The 20,950-nt window shown below is 46.6% G+C and overlaps 1 pseudogene; it reads left to right on the top strand.

The window, feature by feature from the left end:
• The first annotated feature begins 6,894 nt into the window (after positions 1 to 6,894).
• LOC143640486 (adenosine receptor A2b-like) lies at positions 6,895 to 20,560 on the top strand (annotated as a pseudogene).
• Positions 20,561 to 20,950: the final 390 nt, after the last annotated feature.

The raw sequence follows: 20,950 nt of genomic DNA, 5'->3' as shown, positions 1-20,950 counted from the left end.
TGCAGGATCCTGTTCAGTGGAATGTTATCATTCAGGATAGTTCACACTTTTTATTTTAAAGTACATTTCTTTTCAAAAGAAATATTTTGAATTTTGTGTCATTAGGCACACAAGTGTTGTTCACAGTCTAGAACCATTTAATATTGATTTCTTGGTCTGAATGCAAATAATGTTAATTAAGCTCAAGTAGACATCAAGGGAAATCTATGATTATCAATTATTAAAGTGATTTTTCCTACCTGTTGTTCTCCTATAACCTAGAAAAAGATGCTCAATTGTGTTTTTCATCATCTTTTGCCTCTGAATATATTTTCCCTAAATTCAGATTTTCACTTAGCAATAGTCTGTTAAATTAGCCAGGTTTCTTTCTTTCTTTTTCTTTCTTTTTCAGGACTCCTTTGTGTAAGGTACCAATTCCCCACTTCATGAATTTGTCCTTGATTTCAACTTGTTATGTTACCTTTAGAACTTCCGTCTCTTGGCTACTGGAATAACCAAACACTTGTCCATTCCACCAATTAGCAAAATAGTTGTTAGCTTGTTCTTCCCACTTTTGCTTTTTTAGGCACCTTTCCAATTTGGTTTCTCAACTTGTTTTTCTCAAAAGCTAAGCTCTGCATAAGACCAGCAATTGTCAAAAGTTATCCAGTATGCTTAAGGTATTTGTAGAAGAATATTTTCATGTAATATAATGTGAATATTTGCTGAAAATGCAAAAGATGTCCATCAGTGTTTCACAGAACTCTTCGCTTTAGATTGTTTATATTTTCTTAATACTCTTGTATAAATGGAGATTTGCCAAGAACATTTTAGAATAATCAAGGCTATGAGAAATAGCTAATATGGCATAAAAAATCAGTGAAATAAAGATGGGAACAAGATAAAACTTAACATGAATGAAATTGTCAAGTGCAAAATAAATTAGACATGACAACAGTGCCTTTAGTAGAGGCTGTTGGAAAACCATGATTTCTGTGGAACAAATGCATACATAACCAGAAGAAAGACTGAAAGGTTTGCAAAAGTGAAGAGGATAATGAAAAAAAAGTTCAAACATTTGTAATGTTGCCCTGTATGGCAAGATGGAATAAAAATAGAGGAATTTGAATGTCAGAAATTCAGCATCAGTGTAAGAAAAGCCCTTATTGACAATGAGAGATTTTATCCATTTGGCTTCTTTATAAAACACTGAAGATTATTGCAGACAAAAATATATATGAAGATCTGCTGTGGACACTATAGACAAGGTTCCTACTCTAAAGGAAATTTTATTAAGGGCATAAGGTTTCTTAAAATTATGTAAGTTTATGGCTCTGTGTTTATACATTTGTTGCTTGATTCCAGGAAAAATTACAAATATATCATTCACTAGTGGTTTATAAGACATACAGTCATCATTCTGAGTAAAATATTTTTCCTATTCAAATCCTCTATGCTGCAACTGACTTTAGGTATTTAAAATTCTTGAAACAAAAATTAGGCATTATAGGTTACATGATATATTTTCTCTGAGATTCTTTCATTTTCCTTTATAAAAATCGAACAACTCTAAAGTGTTTTAGAAAAGCTTGTAAGGAATAAAATCTTGTTTGAATTATTAACCCCCCAAATAAGTATCAATTAGATATTTTATAAGTTTGATATGATAATAAAGATGATCAAATTTCATGTTCTAGTCTAGAAAAATAATTATCATCTTTTAAATAGAGTATCAATAGTTGCTATAGGTCAGAACTCTTGTGGACTATGTTACCTCATTTAGCATGTACATTTCCAATTTTTAGCTAAACGCATTCTGGTTAATTTTGTATATTCACTCATTTTACACATACTTACAGAGAATCTGTTTTTTGTGAGAGACTGGTTAGTGTTGTGGAAGCACTAAAAGAAGAAAAATAATCTACCATATTTCAATAAAGTTTATGTTCTAGTGATCTAAACAGTTATTAATCAAGGAAGAGTCTAGTAAAAAAGAAAAGAAGAAGAAATTTCCAAGAGAAGAAGCACTTAATCCAGTAATAACATTTACTAGAGGAAGTTTTCTTTAGGAAGATCAATAGAATCTTCTCAAAGTAAAGTATGATTGACATGTGCTATTTTCTGGATGTGTTGGAAGTTGATCCCCAGGGTTGTGGTACTAGGAGATGTTGTGGATCCCTTAAAGAGATGGATCCTAGTAGGAGTGCTTGCATCATTGGAGGAGCTTTTGTGGAACCTATGAATTCTTGCAAGAAAGAAATATTATAAATGCAATCCTGACCCCTGAGTCTCCTTCTTGTTTCCTTTTTAAGAAGGTACTTCCACCATTCTGATGCAATCCACCAGAGGCTTTCAACAGGACAGAGCAGATGCTTGGTGCCAAATGCTTGATTCTCTAGAACTACGAGCTAAATAAACAACTTTCCTTTATATAGTTAGTCTGCATCAGGGATTTTTTAATAGTAATATAAAACTAATTAATACAATCTAAGATCTGAAAAATAGCAAGCATTAGTTACTTAAAGAGACATAACAGAGGTATGTAGAGTTCTTGAAACTCTTTCTGGTAGAGGGAACATGTTGGAAAAAAAATTATTTAGTGAATGATGGGGCTCATAAGGCTATAGAAACTAAATAATCATCATGTGTTTAGATTATAGAAAATCAGTAATGATATGAAAGAAATGATATTGAACACAAACTTATTAACATTTTGTCTCTATTTAAGTACTATCTGGGTTTGATGTCTAGCAATATAAAATATTAAATTGTGTGGGTAATGTATATGAACCAATTTTTAAATTCAATTGTATATCTATCCATTTGAACTACAGAGCTTTCATTTTTAATCCAGATAATTGATAATAGATTTCCTTTGAACAATTCAAGAGTGATAAACTAGCATCTCTTTCCTTGAATGTTTCATAACATTTAACTTTCCTTTTGTCTTGTGCCTTACTTGTCTTGAAGTTTACTGTCTCATCTTCACCTCATTACTAAAGTTCATAAACAGCTTGTTCACAGTTTCTGTTTTGATGTTGGGGAATTTTTGTTATTTATTTTGCTTTGTTTTACCTATTATCATATCTTCTCACAGTTCAAGATAATTCTGTCTTTATCACTTTACCAATACATTTTTTTTAATTTTTTTGTAGTACTAAGAATTGAACAGAGGGGTGGTTTACCTCTGAGCTACATATTCAGCACTTTTTATTTTATTTTGAAACCAGGATCTTGCTAAATTGTTGAGGTTGGTCTTGAACTTGTAATGCTCCTGCCTCAGCATTCTGAGGAGCTGGAATTAGAGGCATGCACCCCCATGCCAGGCATCAATACTTTCTTTCATAATGACTTCTTTAAAGCTAAATCCAAATGAAATATTTTAATACTACTTTCCTTGAACTCCACAAAAAATTGATACCATTGACCTTTTTATCTTTTATAGTTTTACTGGAACTCTCTTATCTGATATTTTCTTTGTTTTTTTCTTCCATGGAAATCTTTGTTGTGATCTATACTCCACTTTCCAACATAAGATTATCAAAAACTGTCATTGGCTTGTCCTGGGTCTAATTTTTTCTCACTTGAATTCTTTATAAATGCTTTTATGTATCCTCATGATTTCAATACCATTTGCCCACTTTACCAATTTTAGAGTCAACAACAACCACATCATCCAAGCCATTATTATCAATTGCATGGTACATTTTTAATTTTATCTCTAAATTTAACTGGGCTACAAGACACCTAAACACTTGGTCAGATATTAGTCCAGTTGTGTCAGGTGAGTGTGTTTGGTACTGATTACTCTTTCCATCAGTACATGATTTTAAGCAGTTGCTCTCCCCAATGGGTGTCAATCTCATCAAATTAGGGGTGACCCAGTCATCCCTGGAACTCTGGCTTCAACCTGCTGTCTGACCTTGACAAGTCACTCCCCTTTGCAGGCTTCAGCTTTGTCATCTATCAAACAAGAAAGGGATGATAAGAACATTGTGTTCTTGATTCTTCAAAGAGTTATTGATGGGGTTAAAGGCCAGATGTTGCCTAATGATGTGAGCCTATGCACAGAGGGGCAGAGGCTGTGGAGCCAGTTGCTTCAACTGCTGCATGACCTTAGGGAAAGGACATCTTCTCTTTCAGCCTCAGTTTCTTTGTAACAAGGCAACAAGTCTACTACTGCCCAGGACTTGCCTGAGGGTGAATTAGTTGAAGGAGAAACATGCTTGGCTCAGAGAAGGAGCTCTTATCAGAAATAGGATTAGCTGCATGGCACCTGAGAGTACTAGAATCTTGGGGATGGGTAGCTCAAAGAGGCCTTTGCCTAGCTCCCAGTGTTCCATCTGCTATGCTGGAAGGAAAGGAAGGGGGGCTGGCCCTGGGGATGCTTATGACCAAGGTGTTAGTCTCCTCCATAGGTCTAGGCTCTGCTCACCTCCTCTACTGCAGGGAAAAGAGCTGGGGGAAGAATGAGAATAAAAGTAAGGGAGAGGGTAGGACTGGGAGGCTAGCACATCTGGACTCTAAGCCAGCTCTGCTAGAACTTAGCTGTGTGACCCTGGGCTGGCTCCTGACTCCTCTGGGCCTCACTACCTGTACCCCAGTGTGGGGGGAAGGGTAGTATGAAACAGGGCTTTCAAAGACCCCTCTGGCACCTCCAGCCTCTGCTCAATCTGAGAGGGAAGTAGAGCCAGGGTATATACCCCCTGCCCAGAACATCCCAGTTTTTCTAAGACTTCCACCCCCAAGGAAGGCCACCTGACAAGTCTGACCTGGTCACATGGGGTCTACTGTGGCAACTTGGCCCCCAGACCTGCCAACTCTGGGCTAAGTTGGGTTTACTGATTAACCAAGCCAGATGGAGGAGACAGCTCCACCCTATTGACAGAGGGTGGGAGTACCCACCTCCCAGAACCAACCTTGGTGAAGAAACTACACTTTCCCACCTCCCTGAGCACTACCAGCCAAAAGCCCTTCTCGGGTCACAATCAGGCTCCCTTGTAGTCACCTTACTCAATTTTCATTAGCTTTGTTCCTTAGTCTCTTCCTTCCACCTTCCTTCAACAAACATCCCTCCCCTGTTGGTGGGGAAGATAGAATCTGTCCCTCCTGCCTCAGGCAGTATCAAGCTAGAACCTCTTAGCTGCCCTATCCTTCCCTGCTCCTCAGTTCAGATATGGATTTGAGAAATCCCAGCCCAGGGTCCTCCAGCCTGGGAACAGACAGAACCCCCTCTTGCTGCCCCCCTCCCACCCTCACACATGGAAACACAAAGAGAAAGAGTCAGATGGCCAGGATGTAAGCAGAGAGCTGTGGAGGAGAAAAGAGAAGGCAGAAAGAGCAAGCCACATCATGTCGGGACAAGATGGACAAAGCAGTAAATGATTAAGGCAAAATGAGGCAGAAAAGCACAGGATCAGAAGGGAAAGGTCAGACAGCTCAAGTTTGGTGTGAGGCAGTATACCCAAATGAAGTCAAAGATTAGGTCCCAGGCAGGAGAGGTCCTATCTAAAAAGACCATCGTCCTGGCCCCTGGCAACAGGAATGTATTTCTCCACATGCTCCAGGTCAAAGGGAGAAGAGGGCAAGGGAAAGGAAGCAAGAAACCCTCTGAAGGGAAATCTACACACCCTCAAAATGTGTTACTCAAAGCAACACCAGAGGTATCAGGAAAGTTACTGTGGCCCTACACCAGGGTCTTCAGCCTCTGTCCCATCTACCCATCATACCCCAAGTCTACCTCATGACTGACAGAGAACCATAAAGCTGCAGGGGAGTGAGAGGGTACCTGTGAGGGGCTGCTGTGTCTACAACTGTCCTCTGAGCTGGCTTCTGACCTGACCACAGGTTCCCTGCTTCCCCAGCCCACCCCAGCCTGTCCCAGTGCAAAGCAGGGACATCAAAGCCCTGCCTTCATGATCTGACAATCACAATCTGCCAGCCACAATGCTGAGCCCCTGCTGGAGACTCAGGGAGCTGCCACGGAGGGAAGGGAGAGAGAAAGGGATCAGGCTGGAAAGATCAGGCAGAGAACAGGAGACCCAGCTCAGGCTGAGAACCAGGAATTAGGAAGAAAAGGGGATCAGTCTCTGGCCTAGGGTGACTCAACTCAGGGGCCAAGTGGAGGCTTGCTGGACAGAGGGGTCCCTGGGGGAGACCACTCTCCTGGATAGGCCTAGCAGCAGTCCCCCTCCTCAGCAAAAAGGGGCATGTCTAGTTTCGACTGATAGAGCCAGAGTGGGTCACATCCCCTTTCCAGGCCTCAGTTGGCCCATCTGTATAATGGAGACTTGGCCCAGTAGACCATGCCTCCTCCTAGTTCCTGGCAGGAGACTCCTTCTGGGCCAAGATGCACCCCCAGGGGTCTGTGGCCCTGCAGCAAGAACAGGAGACCCTGGGATGAGGCAGTAAAGTGTGGTGGAGGCTGCAGGTGCAGTAGTGCACCCCTACCTTGATCTTGTGTAGAGTCCGATCCATCTCCATAGCTTGCACCCACACAGACACGCCAGCCTTGCTGTAAGTCAGATTCCAGCCCACCTCAGCCTCACACTCTGACCGGAAGCTGCGGAAGTCCTGGTCGTCCGGAACCTGGACACTTTCACGGCCCAGGACTGGCCGTGGTCCTTGAGGCTCTGTTGAGGCCGCTGACTTCTCCATTGGGAAAGAGGGGAGGCCCAGCACCTTGGTCCTAGTCCGGTTCTCCTGGATCCTTCGCGGAGGCTCCGACAACGTTGTCGACGCGGTTGCAGATGCTGACGCCACCTTCCTGGGACCTGCAAGACCGGTTTGGGGACCGGAGTCAGAGTGCTGGGGGCGCGGGTGGAGCTGCTGGGGTCCTGAACTGCTGTGATTAGACAGGGGCTGGCCCCTGGGGCAGGGCGGACGGGCACAGGACAGTCATGGGGGCTACCCGCCATGAGCGACCCCAGACCTCTCCCGGTCCGGCGCGGGGGCTGCGTATGGGGTGCGGGTGACCCGCGGAAGCCTGTCGGGACAGGGGGATCCGAGGTGACGGACGGTCTGGCGGGGGGCCCCCGCCACAGTGGTGACCGGACCGCCTCAACTAACTCGGCAGCGGCGCGGGCGCGGGATGCGCGCAGGTGAGCTCGGGGGCGGGGTGGGGCGCCGGCCGGCAGGGCCACTCACCTGTGTCGGCTGCTCCGACGGGGCCGGGGTGCGAGTGCCTCCGCTGCCGCCACTGCCCGGGCGACCAGGGGCCGCGCGGGGGCCCTGGGGGGAGGAGCAGTGGGTCCCACCGCCCGGCCCCGCCCCGCACCCCCGCCCTGCGCGCCCCCTCCCGCGCTCCTCCCTCCGGGCTAGGCTGAGGGCTCCCGGGCTCGGCTTGCCTCGCTCGGTATTTTCCAGGCTGCGGAGGTAAAGCAGACGGAGCTCCGAGCCCCGCCCCGCCCCGCAGGGTCCTAGTGCCCGCCCTTACACGCCCCGGGAGAGGACCCGTTGCGCGCGAGGGCGGGGGTGCAGTCCTCAGGCAGGGCTTGGGGGCTGGGTGAGGAGTGGCCAAGATAGAGTGGACGCTCAGAGGAAGGAAGGCGAGGTGTTAAGAGAGGGATTCTGGAAGTTAATTATGAATCCCCTCTTGCTGTCCCCCTCCCACCCTCACAGGTACACACCTCTGCAACAACCTATTTACACACAGGCACTCTGTCACCAGAACACCCGAGATCCAAAGATGGGCACACACACAAACGATAATCAAGAGATTAACTCGCAGGGATGACAGCCTCACAGCAACTCAGGGATTCCCAAAACTTGCAACCCCAACAACCAAGAGTCACACCAAGCCTATACACACCCAAACCAATTCCCTTTGGAGTGTGCCAACCCAGCCGGAAGTTGCTCTCACTTGGCTCAAGGTTCACAGTCTAGGCAGACTTGGGCAAACTCTCCTCTCTAGTCTCACTCTCACCTGGGACTTTTACCAGGACTCCTCCAGCCCCTTCCTCAGGCTGTTGTCCAAAGTCACCATTTCTCAGCACACATCTCCCTTGTATTAGACTAGATTCTCAATAAATAGCATCAGGCCCCAGACCTCTGAGGTTTTCCTGGTCCCTTCCCAGGCTTAACTGATCAGAGCTTCATGGCCTCTGGGGAGATATGTCCACCAGCATTCCAGTCACCCCTTCCAGCCTGGAGGCTGCCCCCTTGCTCCCTGGGTCCTAGTGCCATCTCTGTATGCAGCTACTCTGTGTGAACTAAGGCTAACAGATCAACTTCTCTGAGGTCAGGTCAGGATGAGTGTGGCAACCTGTCCCATGACTGGCCCTGGACTAAACAGGAGCAGGAAGGGCCTCTGCTGAGCTCCTTTGGATGGGCACCTAACAAGGTCCAACAAATGCTTACCACTGGCCCAGTATCAAAGTGAGTCTATAGCTATCTGACACAAGCCAACTCAGCCTCTTCCTACCCAGGGCTCCTTGCTCTACTTGCTTATCTCTGGGCCTTGGTTCCTCCTATACAAGGAGGGAATCAGAAGGCATATCCTGGCTTCACCATCCAGAGCCCTGGGATAGAACAGCTTTGCTAACAGGCACTAAGAGTAAATATAAGGAGTCAGCATGGTGTGTTCACAAATAGAGGTGTCTCTTCCTGAAGTGCTCAAGGCTCTGAGATGTTTGTAAATCAGGCCCAATTTTAAAAATGAGTGGGGGTGAACCGGGAGCCATGACAGCAAGACAACAGCAAGACATTCAGCAAATTGAAGCCTGTACAATGAGCTGCAGGTCCTTATGAGGCCCATGTGATGATTCTAGATCTCTATTAATCACCTCCAACCTCCAGATTCACACTCCTCTCCCCCCCCCCAACTGGGGATTGAACCCAGGAGTCACTCCTTTTTATTTTATTTATTTAATTGTGTGTGTGTGTGTGTGTGTGTGTGTGTGTGTGTGTGTGTGCTGGGAATTGAACCCAGGGGCTTGTGCATGCAAGGCAAGCACTCTTCCAACTGAGCAATATCCCCAGCCCACTCCTTTTTATTTTTGAGACAGGGTCTTGCTAAATTGTTGAGACTGGCCCTGAACTTTCAATCCTCCTGCTTCAACCCCCTGAGAGGCCCCCTGAGTAGAGGCCAAGGCAGGAGGATCAAAAGTTCAAGGCAAGACTCAGAAACTTAGTGAGACCCTCCCTCAAAATAAAAAATAAAAAGGGCTGGGGATACAGCTCAGTGGTATGGATCCCATGGGTTCAAACCCCACTACTGGAAAAAAAGAAAGAGTTTGGGGCTGGGGCTTTAGCTCAATGGCAGAGCTCTTGTGAGGCACTAGTTTCAATCCTTAGCACCGCATAAAAATAAACAACTAAAATAAAGGCATGTTGTCTATCCACAACTACAAAAAAAAAAGAAAGAAAGAAAAAAGAAAAAGTCTGGAATGATTAGGTGTTAGGGCGGCTAGCTCTCAGCTGGGGAGGAACCAGGTTCTGACTTCTAATCTACCTCCCCTGCCCTTGGCCCAATTCTAGCCACGTTACTGTCTTCCCCAGGCCTTGAGGAAGACACTTTTGCTTCCAGGCTGGTAGGAGAGCCACAGGGGACCCCAGCAGACCCAAGTCCGGTTTGTGGAATTGGACTATAACCTGTGGGATCAGCCATGAGGAAGAGATGGCAGCACTGGTCTGGTGGCTTCTGTATTTTTAGCATCCCCCCACCCAGCACATCTCAACAGACAGTAAGATAAGATTGGAGTGACAGCAGGAGGAGGCAGTGAGGGCAAACTGACAGAAGGAACTCCCTACCCCAGAAGGCTGCCAATCTGAGGAGGAGACAGAAACCCAGGAAGATACAGATGGCAAGATGGCAAGAACCAAAACATCCCTCACATCTAAACACAGATTAAGACAAGAATAAATCTTTTGGGTCTTTTGGGTCTTAGGTCAGTAAAGGTGGGTGATCTGGCACTCTTGGGCTCAGGTGGCTATGCCCTGGGCTCATCAATGGGTCTTGATTTCAGATGAGATTGGCTGGCCAGCAGGTAGGCAGAAGGGCATCACTCCATTCTACTCATTAATTTGCCCTTGCAAAGGAGTGTCCTTGATTCTAAGGCTCTTTACATCTCCTTGAACATGACAGAACATACCAAGTCTCACAACACCACTGAGCAGCATAGCTAAGGGCCTGATATTCAAAAGTGGAAGAGTAAGGAATGGGAAGGAGCCTGGGGACAGAATCTGGACAGGAGTCCCAGGCCTAGGCCATCCCTGCTTCCCACAGTCTGTCAGTAGACCTAGATTCAAAACCTTTTCTGGCTGTGTAACCAGAAGCAGGTGACACATTCTCTCCAAGCCTATTTCCTCATCTGGAATAATAATACCTTCTGAGAATTACTGAAATGAAGAGCTGTACATATGCCAGTGTCACTCAAAAATATAACTCGGGGACAGGGTAGGGCATGGAGGAATGCACTGGTCCAAAAATGTATGGCTCCAACAAAAAGCATTAAAGTAACACCTTGACATGTTAGGTATGATTCTCATGAAAGATTAAGCAGTGAAAAGGGCTGGCAAAGTATGACCCCTGCTCTCTGCCCATTCAGCCCCCTGCCCCAGACCCAAGTCCCACAGGAGGTGGATGGAGGTGCCTCTGTGAGCCCAGGGCAGAGCCCATGTCTGACTGTTCTGGGCCCCAGAAAGAACAGCACTAAGCGGAGCCGGGTAGGTGTAGAAGGTGAAAGTGTGTACAAGAAGGTGCTTAGCAAACTGAGAAGCCTCCTCATGGGAGTGAGAGGACTTATTACCCTGGGCTCTGAGCAAGACTGAGTCTTATTATGCCCCTCCTAGAGAGAGCAGCTGAGGCTCCAGGAGGGCCCAAATCATACACAAAGCAGAATCCCTCTGGGTCCAGCCCCTAGACTGTGACCCCAGGACTGGGGGAGTCAGTGAGTTGTTTAGACATTTACACTAGACTTTGCTCATAGGCCCTGACAACTATTGGAGTAGCGGTGAGGGCATCTGCCTAGAGTCACCCCTTGGCCAACTCCCCACACTACATCTAAACCCCTCAGACTAATGTCATCTGGCTTCAGCCTCCCAAAAAAAGAAACAGAAGGCCCAGCTAGCAGAGTCAAGCAGAAATAAAAATCCCAGGACTCCTGACTCCTAACCCCCATTACATACTACTCTTTCCATTTGCCTGTGGGGTCCTTGGCATTGTCACCACCTTCTCTAATCCTCAAGATTTAGTTTCCATCCTCACCACCAGTGCCTCCCACCCTGACCATGTCCTGTACAATAGGGGTCCTGCAAGACTTGACTTGCTCCTAGGTACACATTTCTACTCACCATTTAGCCAGACAGACAGATGACTACTTCAATTTCCCCTCTGGGAGGTAAGAAGGCCCACCACTGGTGCCTTCTGCCCCCACCTCCTCCTCAGGGGTATGCTACCTGTTAGTTCGGGTGGAGAAAATTCCCAAGTTTTCTAGGGCAAAAAAGCAATATCCTAGGGGCACTATTCTAGAAGATTAGACAGTGACTTGTGTGATGTCACTAGGAAGCAGCAGAGCCTCAGTTCCACAGGCCCTCAAGAAAGGTCCAGGACAAAGCACTTTGAGGCCACCAAGGCTGGCTTAGCCTGGAGAGGGACGTGTTCTTTACAGTGGAAATAGGAGCTACATCTCAGTCCCATACAAACCCAGATCTAAATGTTTACCCAAGGCGGTCTCCTGGCCCTGATGGGCCTCACTGAGCAAATAGCCCACACTTCCCTGAGGGCGCTGTTACAACCTCTGGGAGCTACAGCCACTGCATTCATCACCCAGAGTTACCCATATCCTTACTCCTCCTGGTGACACTGTCACAGTCACATACATCATCTCAATGTCTTATCAGAATCATACACAAATATACACCATCTCATTCTCAAACATGGCCAGTGCAGCACAGGTACATACACATACATGGTCACACAAAATATCAGAGTGAAGTTGCCAGTTTAAAAAAAAAAAACAACAACAACAATGTGCTGGGAAGGTAGCTCAGTGGTAGAGTGTTTGCCTAGCATGTGCCAGGCACACACACACACAGTATGGGACACCTAGTGAAATTTAAAAATTTAAATTTCAGACAAGCAATGATTAACTTTACTAAATCTCCAAAATTTGCTAAATCTGGCAACCTTACATTTGAGGCACTGCCACACCCATGTCACAAAACCTTGAAGCATTATGCAGTCACATGTCAGTTCCCAAACAGACCTCAGATGCCTGCTGTGTCAGGGGAATATGCACATTGCACCCAAGTCATAGTGGTGTATAAGTTGTCATGTACACACACACACACAAAAAAAAAAAAAAAAAAAAAAAAAAAAAAAAAAAAACCTCTGCACCTTCTTTCTGTGACATGCCACTAGACCAGGGGATGTCTTTCATGCTCATTTTGTCTCACCTTCACACCTTAAGTGAAATGTCAGGCAGGGACCATTAGCTCCATTTGACAGCTGAGGGGGAAAAAAAGGCCCAGCAAGAAACAGAAGCTATCCTAGGTGCTCCAGTGTGTTTTCCCCTAGCTATGGGAAATCAAACTATACCTGGGCCAGGCTATGTCCCCTGGTGTATCTGAGTTTCCCAGACTCACCAGCAGCACTCAGGCCAGCAATGTGTCCCAGAGGAGCCTCTTTTTTTCTGAAAAGATAATAGCCTGGGGGGTCTTAGGTGTGGACTCCTGATCTCTCTTTATTACCCAAAATGTGATTCTGACTTCTTCCTGGAAGCCCCTCTAGTTCCAAGAGGTGAAACTGTACTGAGTCAGAGCACTGGGGGCCCAGGTTTTAGATTAAAAAGGAACCAAAAGAAGGAAGTCATGTGGGCTGTCAGAAAGGGGCTGTAGTCTCAGGACTAGAGTTTCTATCCACCCTGAAGAAGGACTGAACAACCTGTCCTTCCTGAAAATACTCAAGATACCTCCACCCTCTTAGCCTGAGCACAAATCCAGGGGAAGGCTCAAGGTCAGCAGATGGATCAGGCACCTCTGAAAGGAAATTCTAGGGCTTCTAGAAGGCAGAGCTCCAACTCGGTTCTTGCAGACAGCAGGTCCCAACAGATATTGTTAGAAGGAGTCCTTAGCACAAGCCTGGGGCCTTCCCTGGTGGGGAGCCCCTGTGGTTCTGCTGCATTCCTTCCTACTGCACCTCTTTAGGATGTACTCCTGTCAGAATGGTGGGGCTCAAGAGGCCTCCCCCACAGAGTTAAGGAGGATGCCATCAATTGTGAAGTCTTGCATGGCGGTGTTGGGGGCCAGTTAAACTTGTCCTTTCCTGAAGCCTATGGGTAACCTGGGCAGCAGGATCCTGCATAGCCCCAAAGATCTGCTTCCAAGGTTCTGGGTGCAGGGACTGGAGGATGGGCCTGGAAGGATGGAAGAAGAGGCCTGACAGATGGGGTAAAGTACCTAGCTCAGCAGTCTAGGAAAATGACTTGGGCCAGGGAGCCAGACTGTCTGGTTAAAACACCTTACTCAGTGTGTGATCTAGAACATTACTCAACCTCTCTGTGTCTCAGCTGTCCCACTTTTTTTTTTAAACCCAGGGGCACTTCACCAGTGAGCTACATCCCCAATCTTTTTTTTTTTTTTTTTGGCAGGGGTACCAGGGATATAACTCAGGGGCACTCGACCACTGAGCCACATCCCCAGTCCAATTTTGTATTTTATTTAGAGACAGGATCTCACTGAGTTGCTTAGTGCCTCGCCATTGCTGAGGCTGGCTTTGAACTTGTAATCCTCCTGTATCAGCCTCCCTAGCCGCTGGGATTACAGGTGTGCACCACCATGACCTGCCTCCAATCTTTTTTTTATTTTGAGACAGTGTCTCACTAAGTTGCTAAGCCTGGCCTCAAACTTGGGAATCCTCCTGCCTCAGCCTCTTGAGTCACTAGGATTATAAGGTGCCACTGTGCCCGGCCAGCTCTCTGACTTCTAAGATGGGTGGACTACGAGGATTTCCATCATCAGAATGAGGACAGAGCACTTTTCTCAGTGCAGGGGTCCGGTTTTAGGTTCTGGAGGATGGGCAAGGGAGGATGGAAGAGGAGGCTCTTTGAGTGCTCAATGAATGCCACAGCAACTGTCTATCTTATCTCCTGAGCTTCCTTACCCCCAGGTCTGGCATCTGTCCCCAAAGCATGTCCTCCTTGATTCCTCTCCCTTCTCCTGACCTGTGTTAATCTGGAGCCTGGAGGGTTGAGAATAAGGCAAAAGTGGATACGATGACATGTTGTCCCTCTCCCTCATCCTCATTTCTCAGAGGAGCTTGCAAAAGGTCTGGCTGGGTCCCCTTTGAGAGACCTTCACTCAATGGCATTAGCTTCTTACATCCATACTCCTCTCCTTGGTGTCTGATAAATAGATATCAGAATGGCAGCACGAGTGGCACAGGAAGCCTGGCCATGCCCACCCAGTGGGCAGCACGGTTCTGAAATGTCCTCACTGCAGAGGCTGGTTCTCAGGACTGTGTGAAGGGATTGAGTGGGTGGGTTCCCAGGGACTCTAAGAATGGGACTGAAGGCTCTGTCCTGTGTTAAGGTTCATTCTGGGTTTGATCTACCCCTGGAACAGGCCTCTAGCAGGCTCAGCTATAGGATGGAGTGCTACGGTTCAGGGAACTCCTGCCAACCACTCCTTCCTGCCCTGAATCCCTGGTGCCCTGGGTCAGCAGGCATCTCCAAGTCTTCCCCAGGGGAAGGCTGCCTCCTTCAGCACCTTCTAAATTTAGGGCCAGGGATCTATGACTCATTCCTGAATCTGCTTTGCTAGCCTCCTCCAGGAGTGTGCTCCCACAGTATTTTTATCTTCTGCTACCTCAGACTGATTAATAAGGCCCCAGCATCCCACAAGAGTCACACACCAAGAGCTCCCTGCTCCCACTTGCCCCAGGTCAGCTCTGGCCTTCTTTTTGTCTATACCCCGCCTTCCCTGATGCTTCCACATTCCCAACTCCCTCAACCCCAACTAGAGCTCATGTGCCTGGGTGGGGTGGCCACATTGAGGTCTGGCTCAAAGCAGAACTAGGGGAAGGAGAGGTGAAGTAAAGCCTTGCCCACTCCAATTCATCTGCTGGGCAGAGCCCTCACCTGAAGTCAGAAAGCTATATACTGAACCAGAATCCTCCCTCCTCTCTGAGGCTCTCAGTGAGTTCTTGGCAATGCTAGATTTTTGTTTCCTCCTCTATAAATAAGGGGTTCAACCAGAATTTTATTAGTCAATCATGGATCAAAGTTGAAATGACCACTGTGTCAGGCTTCCATCATCAAGCAGGGCGGTCTGGGGGTGGGGTGTCTCGCAGGCCTGTTTTCCACCCAAATTCCTCCTTGCCCCCAATCCCTGCTCCACTCAGGGGAAACACAGGCTAAGAACCTGCTGTCAGTCTTCTTGGACTTCTGCCCTACAGGGAAGAGAAGTCAGGTACAACCCCCTACCCTGAAGGGGCTGGAGAGATCCCAGGGTCAGTTCTGGTCTGTCCAGGCATGTAACATACAACTTCAGGAAAGAATTGTCTCAACTCTGGGCCTCAGGTGTGGGGAATGCATGTGGAGGTGTTAACACTGGAGACATCTCTTTCTTTGCCAGGCTCTGAGGCCAGAGGAGAATATGGGGACCTGGGTCTTCCCTTGGCTTCCAGAAGTATGAGGGGAATGGTATGGAGGAATCAGGGACATGGGCAGACCAGGGGATGCTGCATGTCTGCTGGAAGAGAACCCATTTGCAACCTGACTGTCTCAACCTGTCTTCCCGAGGAACAACAGTGGCCAGTGTTTATTAAGTGCTTATTATGTGCCTGGTGCTGTTCTGTGCACTAAACAGGTTTTAACTTAATTTATAGTTAAACCTCAAGACAGCCCTGGATAAGGCTTACCACCTCCACTTTACAGAACAACTGGAGGCTCAGAGAGGGGCAGTGACTCACCCAGAATCACTGGGAGGGCTGGTGAAAAACCAGGCAGGTCTGACTGCAATCCTGGTTTCCATTTGCTACCCCAAGGAAGCTCTTCTCAGAGTACACATTAGATACCTAATAAATGTTTGATGTCATTATTACTGCTATGTGATAAAAAAATCCCTATTCTAGTCTACTTGTCCCCCAACTCCTATGCGTCCTTAAGAGAGTCCTTTTTCTTCTTTAGTCTCAGTTTCCCTGGCTGAAAAACAGAAGCAAGTGAAGGCCCAGAGAATTAGATACTTGAAAGAGGGGAGGATCTTGGATTTCCTATTTCTATAAATAGCCAAATTGCCTTACTTGCCTGAGGAGGTCCAAACAGCAATCAAACCTCAGGATCTCCCAGTTCTTACCACAACCTACCCCTAGAACCTCTAAGAGCTCTCCAGAGGGAAACAGCTGTGTATAGCCCAGCTCTGTTACAAGATACAGAGAAAAGTTCACTTCCCTGTTGAGCAGCTGCATGATCCTGCAGGTGGCAAGTTACCACCTCTCTTCCATCTGTACTAGTGGCTCCCACAGCCTCACCTCAATGTGCATCACTTCCTCTCCTCACCACCCAGACCAGCTGGTGTATCACCTCCAGCTGCCACTGGCCCAACTGGAGTCATCTGTGCCTCTCAAGCTCAAAAACAGAGTCCAAGTCCTACCATTCCTTTCTATTTAATCTGTCCCCTTAATAGTGACACATCATCTGTCACAACTGGGCTCCTGCACTCACCTTTGTCAAGTCCCAAGAAGCATCTCCAGCAACACTGTTCTTTTCCCCCAGGATTCTCCTGATACTCCTCAGTTTCCTGCTTCTGGTGGTCACCTCAACAGAGCAGGACACTCCTCCAACAGGCCAATGTGCAGAAGCCCAGGCCCTCAGGGAAACAGTTTATTTCTCTACACCTATATCCAACAAAGACACACTGCTCCTTTGGATTCAAGGAAGGACTCCAGGCCCAAAAGTAGGAGGGTTGGGTTTCACTCTTGCTCACAGGCTGCTGAGACCTGAGGCAAGCGCCTACCCCTTTTGGCACTCTCAGTTTTGCAAATTGTAGAAAGAGGAAATGGGTCCCTCAGTCTGCAATCACCCAACTATAATAATCTTTTGCCTTTATAGACTGCTTGGGAATTTCATTTTCATCCCTGGATCTCGTTTGATTCTCCCAACAAGCTAATCCACTTATAAATGAGAAAGCTTAGGTTCCCAAGGGAACAAAAATACCCAAGTCACACAGCAAATCAAAGGCAAAGCCTGGATTAGAGCCCTGAAATCTTGGTCCTTCCCTGGTCCTTAACTTTCTGTGATGCTGGGACTCTTGCTGTGTGGCTTTCTTTGATTTGTTCCATTTGTAAAAGGACAGTGTGAGGATCTAATTAGGAGAGGCAATGAGGGGGACTGTGTTTGGGAAACCATAAAAGGCTGCAGAAAGATGACTGGACCGCTACATTACTACTTAATTGCTCTTCTCTTGGCTGAAGCGCCCCCGCGCGTCGATCCCTAGACGCTCCGACTACGCAGGCGCCCTTCAGTGTTTACAGACACCTGAGGCCCTGCATTTGCGCGTGTGCTTCCAGCCTCCCGCCTCCCGGCCAAGCCAGAACCCTCCGGCGGCTCTTCCTCCTCAGATTAGAGCCTGCGCGCTCCAGTCCCCCTAGCGGTTGTGGCCGTTCTGTCACCACGACTCCCTGGGGACTCAGTCGGCTCCGCGTAGGTTGGGGCGTCTCCACAGCCCCAGAGCGGCGGAGATGTTAGGAGCAACGGGAGGCACAGAGTGATCACTATCTCCTCCTCACCCTATTTTCAGCATCTCAGTCGTCGTTCCACTGAACCTCAGGCGTCGATCCTAGCATCCACCTCCGCAGACACGAGACCGTAGTCAATCCCACCGGAACCTCAAAGCACCCCCGCATGGAGCTGTAGTTCGCGGTTAAGACCTTCCTGGGGCTGGAACGCTGTAAAGACTACGTTTCCCAGAAGTCCAAGAGTCAGAGTCGCAGAAGGACCCGCCGCCTGTTGGGAGTTTAGAGTTTGGGGACCTTACTGGGGTTCTGCAAGCGAACCTCAGGCTCTGAACCTGGAGTGGCGGAATCGCGTAGCTAGCGTAGGAGTGCACAAGCATTGGAAAGGATGTGTCTTAGAATACAACCCATTAGTTTGCAACTCCCACAGGGCCCCCTCCCCATCACTCCTCGGAGACTGCACTCTCAATTATCATCTTACTGCAATAATGGAAATGTTCTTTATCTGTATTATTCAATACTATAGCCATTAATCTGTGATTACTGAACACTTGACATGTGGATAAATGCCATGCATGAATTCAAATTTGTTCTTAATCGAATTCATTTTGAAATTAATGTATTTTTTTTTTTTAGTTGTAGATGGACACAATACCTTTATTGTATTTTTTTTTTTTTTAAATATGGTGCTGAGGGGCTGGGGATATTGCTCAGTTGATAGAGTGCTTTGCCTTGCACACATAAAGTCCTGGGTTCAATCTCTAGCACCACAAAAAACAAAAATAAAAAATAAAAATAAATAAATGTGGTGCTGAGGATGGAACCCAGTGCCTCACACGTTTTAGGTAAGCACTCTACCACTTAGGCAAGCACTAGCGCGCTCGCCTGGCATGCGTGAGGCCTGGGTTCGATCCTCAGCACCACATACAGACAAAGATGTTGTGTCCGCCAAATACTAAAAAATAAATATTAAAATTCTCTCTCCCTCTCTCTCCTCTCTCTTTAAAAAAACAAACAAACAAACAAACAAAAAACAATCCCAGCCCTCTTAATTAACTTTTATCAGTTTGCAGCTCCCTCCTCAGTTTTTGTCCCTGGAAACCTCAAAATTAGTTTGGACTGTAAAAATCTGCCCTGCTATTCATCAGGCTGAAATAACAGACACATAGAAGGTGGTATTTTATTATTATTATTATTATTTTTATTCCAGGGATTGAACTCCTCCTGTCTCAACTTCCCGATCTCCTGGGATTACAGGCGTGCGCCACCTGCCTGAAGGTGGTAAAATTAACAAGAAATATTTTTCCTAAATACATACCACAACCATAAAAATGTCCTAACAACCCTTTGCTTTAAGTGACTACTTCTTCCTTACTTAACTGAGCAGCCTTGTTTTCTAAAATTATAGGCTATTGGAAACAGCTGTTTGAATTGTTTAAACAAGAATGAAACTCTTGCCTGGGGGATCTAACTCACTAAATGGACAGAATTTACACCCGGGGCAGAGATTGAGATAAGGGGTTTCTGAACATGTGTTCTACTCTAACGAGTCTGGGTGGCCCACAACTGTAATCCCACACACTTGGGAGGCTGAAGCAGGAGGATCAAAGTTCAAGGCCAACCTGGGCAATTTGGTGAGACTGGTCTCAAAATAAAAAATAAAAAGGGCTGGGGTTATAGTTCAGTGGTTAGAGTACCCTGGGATTCTATCCCCAGGGGTGCCAAAATAAATAAATAAAATTCTAAAGAAATCTACCCATATTAACTTCATTGTTTCCAAGGAAACAGTACCTTGCATCCACTTAGCAGAGCAGACCTGATGTTGACCCCTTTATACATGGCTCTGATTTGCTTGAGTCTATCACCTACTGTCCAGATGTGGTTGACTAAGGCAGGTGGAGGTGCTGGGTCATGCTGCTGGAAGTGTAGACAGGCTGTATATAGTGGGCATTGTGCTGGAGGGCACAGTAGTGGGCATGTTGAGTGGCTGCAGGTGCCTGCCAACTACTTCCTGGTCCCTCTCTATCCAAGGTTATTCTCTTTGCTATCACCATCAACCTGAGCTTTACTGACTTTGGCAGCTGTCTTCCTCACCTGCTTGTTGCTCATGCTCAGAGCTTCCCCTTCAGTCTCCTGGCTGTGGCTGTTGACAGGCACCTATCTGTGTCCCACTTGGGTGTATAATTTTAGTCACTAGGTCCTGAGCAGGGGGAAGATGGTTATTGCTGTCCTCTGGGTCTTTGCCTTTCGCTTTGGATTGACTTCATTCCTAGAGTGGAACAGTAAAGACAGTACCACAGCAAAGAAAGTCCCAAGATGAAACCATAGATGAAAGTTGCTGCTATTTAAGAATGTGGTCCTCATTAATTATATAATATATTTCAATTTCTTTTTTTAACCTTTATTTTACTTATTTATTCTTATGTGGTGCTGAGGATCGAACCCAGGGTCTCACATGTGCGAGGTAAGCACTCTACCGCTGCGCCACAACCCCAGTCCCAATATTTTAATTTCTTTGGCTGTGTCCTGCCCCCAGTGCTCATAATGTTGCTGATCAAAATCAAGGTCTTTATGGTGGCCTGCATGCAGCTTCAGCCAGCACACCAAGCTGATGGGCCACTAGAGGACCACTGTCTAGCCGGAGATAACACTACCAAGTCACAGACCTTGACTGTGGGAATTTTGCTCTGTGCTGACTGTGCCATCAGCTGTGTCACTCTTCTTCAGCCATTTTGGGCTAAGGATAAACCCAAGTGGGTAATGAACATGGCCATTCTCCTGTTATAGCCAATTCAGTTGTCAATCCCATTGCCTATGCTCCTTGAACAGAAACTTCTGCTATACTTTTCACAAAATCACCCCCAGGGGTATGTTCTTTGGCAGAATGATGTCAAAAGTGGTAATGGGTAGGACAGGACACAGCCTGCTCTCAATGTGGGCTGTGACATAGGTTGTGGCCTCTTCCAGAATAAGTCACAAACTCACAATAAACAAGGGACAGGGAATGATTGATTTTCATCATGAACGACAGCTCCACCTCAAAATTGGGAGGAGGGCTGCCTCTTTGGAGCACTTCCCTGGAGTTTCCACATATCTAGCTATATGTATGTATTAGTAAGCTCCAAGGGTTGACAAATAGATTTATGGTTCTATGCAGCTGTTCTTACTGTGTATATGATGCTGACAGCTTAAATGGATTCTGAAAGACTTTTTAAAAAAGAGTCTGCCTTGGTTATGATAGAAAATGACTAAAACTATTTAACTGTAGAACTATGTGAACTATTATAATGTGAATATTTT

The sequence above is a fragment of the Callospermophilus lateralis genome, unplaced genomic scaffold (assembly GCF_048772815.1).
Source record: "Callospermophilus lateralis isolate mCalLat2 unplaced genomic scaffold, mCalLat2.hap1 Scaffold_309, whole genome shotgun sequence".
Taxonomy (NCBI): domain Eukaryota; kingdom Metazoa; phylum Chordata; class Mammalia; order Rodentia; family Sciuridae; genus Callospermophilus; species Callospermophilus lateralis.
The sequence above is the reverse complement of the archived record's forward strand: the minus strand, read 5'-3'. Positions and strand labels throughout refer to the sequence as shown.